We start from the raw sequence: 11673 nt of genomic DNA, 5'->3' as shown, positions 1-11673 counted from the left end.
ACACAACAAGTAAATTTGTTAAAAGTGCTTAAGGCTCAATTACACAACTGAACAACAACTAGGGATTTGGAATCTACTCACAATCAAAGATGGAATTTAAGTTTAAAAAAGGCATCAACCTCACCAACATGATGGTCTGGTTCAAGTCTCTCTTTTTTTTACAGTCATTAGAGTTTGTTATTGCTATTTTTAGCTGTAGCAAATGCAGTCCTCATTTCCATGAACATACATATACAAAGGTGTTGTCATTGGATCATAATAATGCGAAACACCCTGAAATTTACCATGCAAATCAAACTGGGGCTACCTTAGCTATTCTTAGTATTCTAATTTCAAAATGAGATATTTTACAGGAACATTGGCATCCACTTGGCAAACACTTCTTTGTAATCAAACAGCAACACCGCAAATTTGGACGCATTTGAGCAATATAAGCAAAGAATTATAGCATTATACTTCAAAGATTTGGGTTTGTTTTTTAAGTGTACTTCTTCTGGCAATAGAAAGACTAATGTCCAGCAGACTGCTTCATCTCCTGAAATGCAATCATATACAGTGCACCACTCTGATGTCAGCACCCTCTCTACAGCTAAGACAGAAATGTTATAAATTTGTCTTGCAACAAACATCTTTTCTTTGAGAATTTTGATCATTCTCATTCAATTTGACTGAAACAAAGTTCCATGTGAAACTAATTTCAGAAGATAAAAAAGAAAAATTCTCAAGTGGACACTGCCAGAGAGGCTGGAGAGTGATTATGATATGCATAATATATTGGGGGAAAACCAAGATAAATGCAACATCTTTGGCCACTTTACTGTTAGAGTGAGCTCAATAATGTAATGCAAACAAAACAGAAAATGCAATCTGCTACAGGGCTTGCAGAACAAAAGTGGGTTTGCAAATATCTGTCACAAGGACAAATTGCATCTGAAGCAACCCCTACAATGAATCTTGAAAAATAACTATATGTGCTGCACTCCATTCAACCTACCAGAAGACGTTTTTCTGAGAAACTTTCAGAGATGGATTTATCTTCTTTTTGGTACCTTAGGAATAGAAGGCCACTTTGCAGAATTATCTTCAAAATTTCTCTGTCGGGGGGGAGAGGTTTCCTGTCTCCCTGTGACCACAATTACATTGCCCTGAAATGACACCAGACAGGTACACTAGGTAACAAAACAGTTGTTAAACTATTTGATGACATACTTGAAGTTGCCATCATTTGCAGTGGCAGTGAAAAAAACAAATATGCTTTCACCAAAGCAAAAGCAAAACAAAGCTGTGATACAACCACGGGTGGGGCCCAACTCAAAGAAACTGCTAGAGAATTTATTCTTCTCTTGGAAAAAAATGGTAAAATGGCCTCAATTTCTCTTCTCCACAAACTGAGCAGAGCATTTCTAAAGTTGACTTCTATACAGCTGTAGTATGGTACTGTAACAGCGTTGAACCACAAATACGGGAAGCATTGCTTTCAGCATGCAAATAAAAAAGACTGCATTACTTCTACAAAAATAAAAGAGTTTTGCTACCTGTTGTGCCAGCAAATGTCTCACTCAGTTCCTGTTAACATCTGGAACTGTATGTATGTTTTGCTTCCATCTGCAGTTTTTAAAAAGGGCAGACTACACTGCAACTACAACTTATGGCACAGCTAGTTTCAATTTTTTCTTTCTTTCTGGGCAACATTTTCAAGGTAGTATCACTTTATTCTAAGATATGAAACAGCCATGTGTAATTTTATACAGCTATTGATGTCTCTTTTGTCACGATTTTGAAGTGAACTGCTTTAACTGCAATGTAGATGGGAAACAATATATCAGGAGTGTTGCCCTTCATATGTTGTATTCATCTGTTCAACCCTGACTGTTGGCCATGTTGGCACAGGCTGACAGGAGTTAACATCCAGCAACATCTGGAAGGCCACAGCTTATCTGAAGTATAGAAATAAAGGAATTTTCAATTTTAACATCTCAAAAGTTTAAGCATTCCAGGAATCAGCATACTCTAAAGACCTGGTGTTTGTGGACTGCAGGAATAATGTTTTAAAGTTGTGTCTACCCCCAGCAAAAATCAGTGACTATATACCTGCACACTAAAAATCTACTGTAACCTCATCTTTAAGACAAATCCTTAAATGACTTAAGCCAGCTCAACTGAACTTCAAGCAACATACAGACTGGTCATATGCAAAGTTACAGACATCTAACCCTTCTGAAGAATTGACAAAACTCAGTGGGTTGGTGCACCTGACTGTGTAGCAAAGGGTTGGGAGTTCAAATGTGCCTTGAGGGAAAGGGTCAGCCAAGATTAGCACAGAGAGAGAGAGAGAGTGCAACTGATGGAATTACATGCCCAGCTACCTGTGCAGTCTTAGGCAAGCTGTACTAGAGAGTTCCTATTAGACTTGGGCTATTTATATTCACATCCATGGGGATAAAAATACTAATTGTGGCACCACAGGTGCCACAGAGGCCCTTTCCCTCCCCTCAGAAACAGCTACTCCACTCACCAGAGTTAACCACATGGCGCTCGGGTCCGTCAGTGTGTCAGTCTCAGGAGGAGCCTGGCCAGCTCTTCTATGCCTCCCCGCGCAGCTGACCACTCATCAACTGAATGGGGAGACTCCCTGTCCCATCTCAGCACCAAATGGGGAGACTCCCTGTCCCATCTCAGCGGTGCGGGGAAGAGCTGGCCGGGCTCATTTCACAATTGGTACAACAATGACTACAGAGATGAGCACTGCACAGTGAACAGTGAGTTGACCAGCTAGGGGAGGGAATGGGCCTCCGTAGCAACTATCGTGGTGGGATTCCTATTTCTATCCCCAGGGATACAAATATGAATAGCTCGTGTCTAGTTCCTATAAATCAGCATCAAATGGGCTTAAATCCAATTTATTCTTTGCAGGATCAAGACCCTTTCCTCATTAAGAAATTACTAGTTCCTGACTAATCTAAGTAGAATTAAATTGCATGCCTGCCCCCATTATTTCAAAAGAATGTGCTATACACAAACAATAATAAAATACAGTAATCCTATTCAAAATTGGTGAAGAATAATAATCTCAGAATTGCAGGGCTGGAATGGACTGTATGGATCATCGAGTCCAGCCCCTGTCAAGGAGAAACAGTGGGGAACTGAATTCCCGACTTCTGGCTGTCTAAGCAACTGAGCTATCCCTCAAATGCATCAATATGCATCAGGCTGTAGATAAATAAAGCAGAAGAGTGTTCTAAGCAAAACAAGAGATTCTACTTAGTAATACACACAAGGCACATTGCCAGATCTATAATTAAACATTCAGTTTTCTCCTTTATGCAAACAGGCCAGGAAAAAGCTGAGAAAAAGCATTCTAAGAAAACATCTAGTATTTAAAATATACCTATGTGGTGTATTATCTACAAGTCACAGGCAATCATTTTTCATTTGTACTTTTATGCACACCACGGAATCTCTGACATATTTGCATAGACAGGTTAACGAGAACAGTAAAGGACAACCATGAAAAAGTGCCACTTCAAATCTTTCTATGGATCAAAATCCTGTTTCTATGAACCTTTGAAAAAATATACTTCTGTAAGAAGAAATATATGTACACTGGAGCAAGAAATACATTTTAATTAACATAGGCTTCCGCAGAAAACTTGGGGATTTTTAATTTAGTTGAAACTGCTTTATTTTTTTTCATTGAATTTAAATATGTTTTTAAAACTCTACTTGTTTTTTAATTAATTTTATTGTTTAGTGATTCGAGTCTCATTTTTAAAGAGAAAGGTAGGGTATAAAATCTAATAAATAAAAGTCTTGGGCCAAAAAATGCACACATTATGTTTTAAGGCTAATTAGAAGAGAGTGTATAAACCTTGCTTCAAGATTTGCTCATGCATCTGTGAACGTTCTCACTTGTTGAAGCAAATTTTAATCCATGTTACTGTAAAACCAAACAGACTACAACCAAAATATCTGCGCCTCAAACTGATGTGCCCTTGCGTTGCTGAAGCTCATATCGGGCACTGATACAGGCAGGACAAACACCTTCATTAAAGCATAACATTGGATAGTTAACTAATAGTGGCCAGTAGCTACCCCCTTTCTTTTAATAAATATTAAAACAACCTCGAGCGCCTTTATGGACTGCAACGGGAACCCCTAAGTACATACATTTTAGTCCCTTTTTGCTTTTTATGAGCAATTGCTTATTATTATTTTAGATGACAACATGGTCTTTTGCGGGAGCAAAACACATTCAGGAAAGCGGCTGCAAACAGCGTGTCACAAACGACGGTTTCCAAGGCAACCCTCTTCCCTCCCCCATCTTCTCTTTGTGGATATGGAAAAACCAAGCCGGGTCGTGAGAAGACCGGGGGTGCCCGGCACCTGGTGCAAATAAAACCACCTCAACACACAAAAGGCCTCGCGAGGCGCAGTTTAGGATCACAGCAGCAGCAGCAAAAAAAATAGTTTACAATTTTTTTTGGCTGTTCCCATGGAAACAGTGGGGGGGGGGAACGAAAGCGCTTGTTGCATTGACACAAAAGGGAGCCAACATCTAGCGGGAAAATGCCTGTTGGCCTCGGTCCTCTCCCTCCGCCGCCACTCCCGCCCTCCGAGACAAACTGAATGAAGAAACGCGGGCTGAAGAGAAAAAAGGCATATAAGACCAAAATTGAACAATATAAGTACTTCGCAAAAAAAAGGCTACCTGGTGGACTACATCCACACACGCTGCGCTCTCCTGCATCCACACACCGCCCTTACTAGATGCTTCTGTGCTTCCCATGAGCTACCACCCAAACAAGGGGAGGGCAGTGTGTTCGAGCCCCGCAAATCCCAAGTTCTGGAGAAGAAACGGCCGGAAGATCACACTTACCTCGTGCTGGCCACCCTTGGACATGGATGCTCTGGAAAGCAAAGCGAGATTGCCAGTTAGTTTGTATGAGCTGTAAGGCAGCCAACGCTGAGAAAGAAAGCCAGACTCCACCCTCGGGGTGGGTCCTCCTTTAAAAAAAAGCCAGAAAAAAATAAAGACTCCTCAGCTGACGTTTCTCTCCCCACCTCATGTCACTTCCTTTCAAAGCAGCGATTCAGCGCCTGAGGGAAGGTTATTTTCCCCTCATGCAACCTGACCCTTGGCTCTCGTCGGAACCCCTCCAACTAGCCAGACGAACTCATCCTTTCCCGCCATAAACACAACGCGCCCCTTTTGCTTTCGGCTGTTATAGAAACCGACCTTCAACAAAAGCCCTTTGTCAAAGCATCTTTTTTTTCTACCGCCCTTAATCCTTCTTGTTTCCTTTCATGGAAGGAAACGAAGGGAAAGGGGCCACGGTTTTGCCCTTCAGACTCAGATTGGTGTTGTCAGGCCTCGAGCACCACGTTCCCCAAATTAGATAATTATTAATTAAAAAGAAACATGACCGAGGAGTATTATCAAAGGCATCACCACCCCACAAGTATTTCCTTGGAAGCCTCATCAGCCACAAATGCTCTGATCTCAGCTGGCCTCTCTCCCTAACACTCCAACTAAGCATCATCAGCTAATGTGACTTCAAAGTGAAATACAGTAATGATACTCAAAGAATATAATATACCATTAGACTGAGCCCCTCTGGTTTATAGTTTGAAAACAATGCCAAGGACTTGCAAGTTTTCACTTAAAATTAGCGCTGCTATTAGGCAGCTTAGGTCGTCCTCAGAAATGGCAGGAAACTGAGCTGCACTCCCTCTTAATGGTCTCCTGACTTCAGGGGCATCAAAGGACACTGTCCAGTCACCAGTGTAGAGAAAAATTCAAGTGCCAATCTAGACTTGCTTTTATATATGGAATGGGAAGGAGCACCACCTTGCTTTTCACGCAGAAAAAATGGCTCAGGCATCCTAATGTATATTTGTGCTTTAAAGCAAGAGGACGAGGCTCAAGATACCTGAAGAGAGAGAACCAAAATTTGAGAGAGGGGAGGAGAAAGAGGATATTGTAGCAGCCAGTGGCAGAATCATCTTCCTTCCATCCAGGAACTTTTAAAGAGACGTACATGAGGCAAAAGGCCAGAGCTTCATATAAAGTATAAGGGATGATTCACACATGGAGGGGCCCACATCAACCCCAACATTGCTGCTAATTTTCTTTCAGAATCTCCTTAGTGCCCTGCCTGAAGTCATCACCGTAGTTACAGAAACCGGCCACCCAGAGTCTCTATTTGCTTTACTTGTACAGTTATAAATTGAGGGTTACCAGCTTTTCTTAACTCTCATTGACATGGTTTTTAAAGCCCTTCTATGGTTATAATTGGCCACAAAACCAGGAATGGATACAATAGGGCCTCTTCCTCCTACCTGCTGGTTTACCCTGAGGTAACAAAAAAGAATATAGTATGGCATTTGAAAACCTCAGCTGGGTGATCTAGACAGGAAGTGGGATGGGGGAGCATTTAGGGCTGGGTGGCTTTGGCCAGCAGCTCAGCGGGCAGGTTAGCAGCCCTCCTGAGGCAGCAGCCGCCTCCGTACTCAGCCTTCCCCTCGGGTAACCATTGGGTTTGCTTGGATCGGAGCGAGTGCCAGGGTTCCCATGGGCTCCTTTGTCCCAAGGGCTTGCCTTCACCTTCCAGATAGTTCACTATCATCTGTATTTTTCAGCATGGGGGGAGGGGAATTGGAACCAATCCTCCACAGATATGGGGCTCCTACTGTACTACCAGCAGATAGAAAGAGACCAATTGCCTCTCTTATCTGAAGAAAATATTAGTTAGAACTAGGAAAATAGTTTTGATTGGATTAAAACAAATTTATCTGGGCAATATCAGCAAGAGAGTATGACCATTCCAAGGAGAGAAGTGCAGACAGAAAAAACAAGAGTTGTATCTGTGCTGTGCTTCAGCCTAAGAAGGAGAAATAGATATTAGAGAGAAGGGGGGAAATGGAGAATCTAGGTCTGGACAAGGAAGGAAAAACAGATGTAGTTTATTTTAGTTAGTGTTGATTTTGATAAATGCCTTTTATGAAATTGACATTATGTTGGATCAGATGACTGGGGATTCAAAAGAGTGGCTCCTTCCTTCCTTCCTTTGACACTCATATACTTCATCTTTGCCTTCTTGGGCAAGTTTCTTTTCTTTTGGCCTCATGTGAAAGTATTTTGTTGCAATACTAAATACAGGATTGTTCACACAGATATCCATTTTATGACTAGTCCTATCCATGGCACCTTCTCAAAATTCCAAACATACTTATAGACCCCAAAAATGGAGACCCCACATACATATTAATGTGATTGTTGTTTACTTTCTTTTAATGTTTTAAAAGCATATTGTTGGGTTCCAGAAAGCCCACCCCCTCTTTTATTTCCATTTTTACCTCAACATTATCAGATAACAACTCAGTCTGTTTCTTAGCAGGTTTATTTAACACAACAGGAACAACCTCGTTTTCTTTGTTAACACAACTAAAATTCAAAGTCTTGGGATCCAATCCTCTGTAATGTAATTTCCAGTATTCTTATCACCAGTTCTTATCAAACAGGCAACAACAGATTATCAACAAAAGGAATAGAAGACATTCCTCCAAGTACATAAGATCTCATTTGTGGAATATCTATCCTGTTTTGGGTTCCCAGATTCTTATTCTCATATCTTTTTGGAGTTTGGGTGGGAATTGGGCCATTCCAGGATTGTTCCCAGGGGAAGTTTGACATTTATTTTCCTGACGATTGACTTCTCAGGCAAATCGTTCTCTTTCCTTCCACTTTGTTTCCCTATCTCCCCAGTATGGAGTTTTCTGTACCTGTCCTTCTTTCCACTCCTGCTCAGCTAGTTCTTTGGGTATCTTTACGGTTACCCACGTCCTTATCCAAGGATCTTCTGTGGAACTGGAAGAACATTGTTAGTTGTGACTATTGTACTGTACAGACATAAAACAATTTCTATTATGCTGCAATCATTTTCCCTAAGGAAGTGCGATGAAAATAAGGTTTCTTAAATTGGAAAAAATGTGAAGGAAAATAAAAAAGCTTGTAAACAGCAGTCCACACTATATTAATGTCCTAGGTTATAAGTAAGATAAAATTAACACAGTGTGGAGAAATATTTTCAGAGCTATACATTTGAGGTAGTGAAGTACTGGAAGGAAAGAACTGAAGTGTATTCTTCCTGTTATTTTTTTTTTCTTGCAGAGAAAAAAAGTGGCAACTATATTTTGGAAACACTACACAGTAGAAATTGCCTTGACATTATGGAACTTATTGCCAGGTTTGATCTGCTTCTTGAGCTAAATGTGAAAAATCATGGAAATGATTTTTCCATGATTGAAGAGGAAAGTCTTGTTTTATACATTTCCTCACAATCACAGGGAAGTCATGTCATCGTGATAGCAGGGATTTCCTGTAGTTAAAGACTTCATTCTCCCATTCCAAGGCACTTATAGGTTCCCAATGATAAAAGGGATTACAGGTCAGTCATGGTAGTCTCTTTATAGACATAGGAAATGTTTAATTTTTTTAATGCTTGATGACATCATCAGCCTTATGCAGAATAACTTAGGTGAATGGGATCTCAGCCAATATATTTTGCATGAGACAATCTAAATGTATAGTCAGAGATGAATATTTTGTATCACAAACAATTGCTGTACTTCTACCTACCAGATGCTAGGGATTAATAAGGTCAAAATTACCAGAAGAGTCATATGCCATTTGCATACATCTGAGTAAGGCCCTAACCACTGTGAGTAGTCAAAATGTTGAACTATCTACATTAATGTTAAGGTTCATAACAATTATTTATCTTGTATATAACCTAAAACAATCATATTGAATCTAGCACTAAGTAAAAATAAAAAGGCTGATAAATAGGTTCATGTCCAGCACACCTGATCTGCTGCCGCCATACATAATCTTCTTTAACATTTAGAGAGGTAGTGTGATAGAGTGGTTATAGTGTCAAATTAAGGTCTGATTAGACATTAAGAAAAATATGTGTGCCGTAAATCAACTAATTTTGCCTCCTATAATGGGATTCCTTCAAAGTTATATGCCTAAATAATCAGATCTGGGAATAAAGGCCATGTTTCCTTTCCATTGACCAATTAGATTAAAAGCCTGAAGCAATGTACTCCAAATGGAAAATACCCAAACTAGGGCAATAATGTGGTACTAAAAATGTTTATTTTCACCACTTCAAGAAAAATATAATCGTTAAAACAAAAATCATGCTAAAGGTGTCACCTGCTTTGATCATAGGACAACACAGATCCAGATTTAAACCCCTACTCAGATATGAAGGTCATTGTTTCACCCCAATCTACCTTACAGGATTGTTTCAAAGATAAAATAGACAAGAGAGAGTGGTGTAGTTCACCCTAAAATCTTTAAAAGAAGGGTGAAATAAGTACATAAATTCTCTGGAATAGAAGTCTTTTAACACTTGCATAGTAATACCTTGTTATGAATGAAGCACAAGATCAAATAATTAAAGAAGTTAAAGATTTATGTCAATTTCAGAGCTTATACAATCATGTCTATTCAGCCAAAAGGCTAATGACCCTAGTAATATAGGGAGACAAGAAAGAAACATCCAGTTCATCATTTATCATTCATAGTGAATAAGCAAGATTAGGATAAGTGACTGTGATATTAATTCATTCATTGAGAATGAAGTGCAATGGGGAATATAGATGATGGACAGAGATGTCTTCTTGATGAATTTTGACTAGGGATGTATGAAAATTTTGTTTCAGCTTGTTCATCATGTACTCCAATTCACAATTCTTTATATTTAAGATGGAAAAAAACTTGAGGATTTTTTTTTAAACAATTAAAGAGGAAGAGAAGTTTAAAAAGAATGATTAATCTACAGTATCTAGGCACTGGGCTTTGAATGCTTAAGTCTTCTTAGTCTAGGCTTGAATCTATATATTTAGTCACATTAATACTAAAGTAGGCTTGTCAATTCTTTTTTTTTTTAAGAACATCTGTAGGACAAGTAGAACATGGTTCTTTCTTGCTGAGTACATCTGTACTTGCCTGATTTGGGCATTATAAATAGGAGATACTTTTATTTCAGTTCATTTCTGAAAAATTCACCAAAATTCACTCTCTTTATATTTGAGATAGAGAGACCTTGAGGTTTAAAAAATCTGGCTGTGTGAGAAAAAGAGAAATTGATAAGGGTCCCCTCACCCCCAATATTTAATTTTGATGTAGACTATACATGTGAAGTCAAAATGTTTGCCGTCATTGGCTGGCTGGCTGACGTAGGGTATGAAAAAAATTGTGAATGGACAGAAAAAAGAACGAGCTAGGACAAGGACTTATGTGAAATTTTTAAAAATAATATTTTGGCTTCAGTCCTGACTGTGTTACAAGACATTTGAAGTCTGAAGCAGGTGAGGCAAAGGATTACTCTCTGACATGCTGGAGAATGGCCAAAGTGAGCAGACATTACAGAAATTGATAGAACCACTAGTCTGACTCAGTACAATGCAATTTTCTATGCTGCTCATCTTTCTTCTAAGGGACGTGGTGGCGCTGTCGGCTAAACCGCAGAAGCCTGTGCTGCAGGGTCAGAAGACCAGCAGTCGTAAGTTTGAATCCATGTGACGGAATGAGCACCCATCGCCTGTCCCAGCTCCTGCCAACCTAGCGGTTCGAAAGCATGCAAATGTGAGTAGATAAATAGGTACCTACTCGGTGGGAAGGTAAACAGCGTTCCGTGTCTAAATCACACTGGCCATGTGACCACGGAAAGATTGTCTTCAGACAAACACTGGCTCTATGGCTTGAAGAGCGGGATGAGCGCCGCCCCCTAGAGTCGGACACGACTGGACAAAAATTGTCAAGGGGAACCTTTACATCTTTCTTCTGATATATATACATTTTCCCAAACAAGGTTTTTTGTTTTTTCCCCTCCATTTGTTTGGGGTTGCAATCCCATTAACATTCTGAAGGAATGTAACTTTTTTGATCTGAGACTAGAAATTCCCAAGCTTCTTTCCCAAAGCATGTTAAATTATTGGCTCAAGTCCTTTGAAAATGTTTGTACAAGCTGATAAATATAATCATCATCTGCTGACAACACTGATTTATACTGACCCTTTTTCGGGGTTTTCCAGGTAGAAAATACTCAGAAGTGGTTTAACATTCCCTTCTTCTGTGATGCCCTGGGACTGTACAGTTTACCCAAGGCCCCACAGGCTGACTCTACTCACAGGGGGCACATTGGGAAATTGACTCCTAACAACTGGCTCTGCAGCCAAATACCTAAACCACTAAGCTATCCAATCAACTCTGATAAATATTGGACAGTAAGTTTTGTTTTCTGATTTTGTTGCCACTATTGTTGCAGGAGAAGGCATTTGTCCAAGGCACCTTTCCCCCAATCATTGTGTAAAAGCATGTTCAAATCACATATCTGTATAATCCACTTAAGTTCTATCTTGGATATTTGTCGAGATAACTCCAAGTCCAAAATCAAACCCTGAAATCTTTAATAATGTTTTTTCTCATTGTTCAGAGTTTTCCTCACAACTACAATATTAAGAATGAAAGTCAATTGTGAAACATCCAAGCTTATTTTCTTTCTTTTTTCAATATTCAATCCATACTTTAGCTATTTATCTTAGAACTGATTGTAAGCCATAGTTATCAGTACATGCTAAGATCCTGGCCAGCACAAGAAG

The 11673-nt window shown here is 39.6% G+C and overlaps 1 protein-coding gene across 7 annotated transcripts in view; it reads right to left on the bottom strand.

Annotated features, from left to right (window-relative positions):
* Window positions 1-11221, bottom strand: part of AGPAT4 (1-acylglycerol-3-phosphate O-acyltransferase 4) — a 98587-nt gene extending 87366 nt beyond the window's left edge. For 5 of the 7 annotated variants that reach the window (XR_013540529.1, XR_012085283.2, XR_013540531.1 and 2 more), the window contains exon 1: window positions 4877-11221. The gene's annotated coding sequence lies outside the window, so the exon portion shown is untranslated. Of the gene's footprint in view, window positions 1-994; window positions 1146-4708; window positions 4846-4876 lie in introns of those variants that run through there. The other 2 variants (XM_078383209.1, XM_072994546.2) reach the window with 2 other exon arrangements.
* Window positions 11222-11673: the final 452 nt, after the last annotated feature.

The sequence above is a fragment of the Pogona vitticeps genome, chromosome 1 (assembly GCF_051106095.1).
Source record: "Pogona vitticeps strain Pit_001003342236 chromosome 1, PviZW2.1, whole genome shotgun sequence".
NCBI lineage: Eukaryota > Metazoa > Chordata > Lepidosauria > Squamata > Agamidae > Pogona > Pogona vitticeps.
This window is presented reverse-complemented; position numbering and strand designations above follow the sequence as displayed.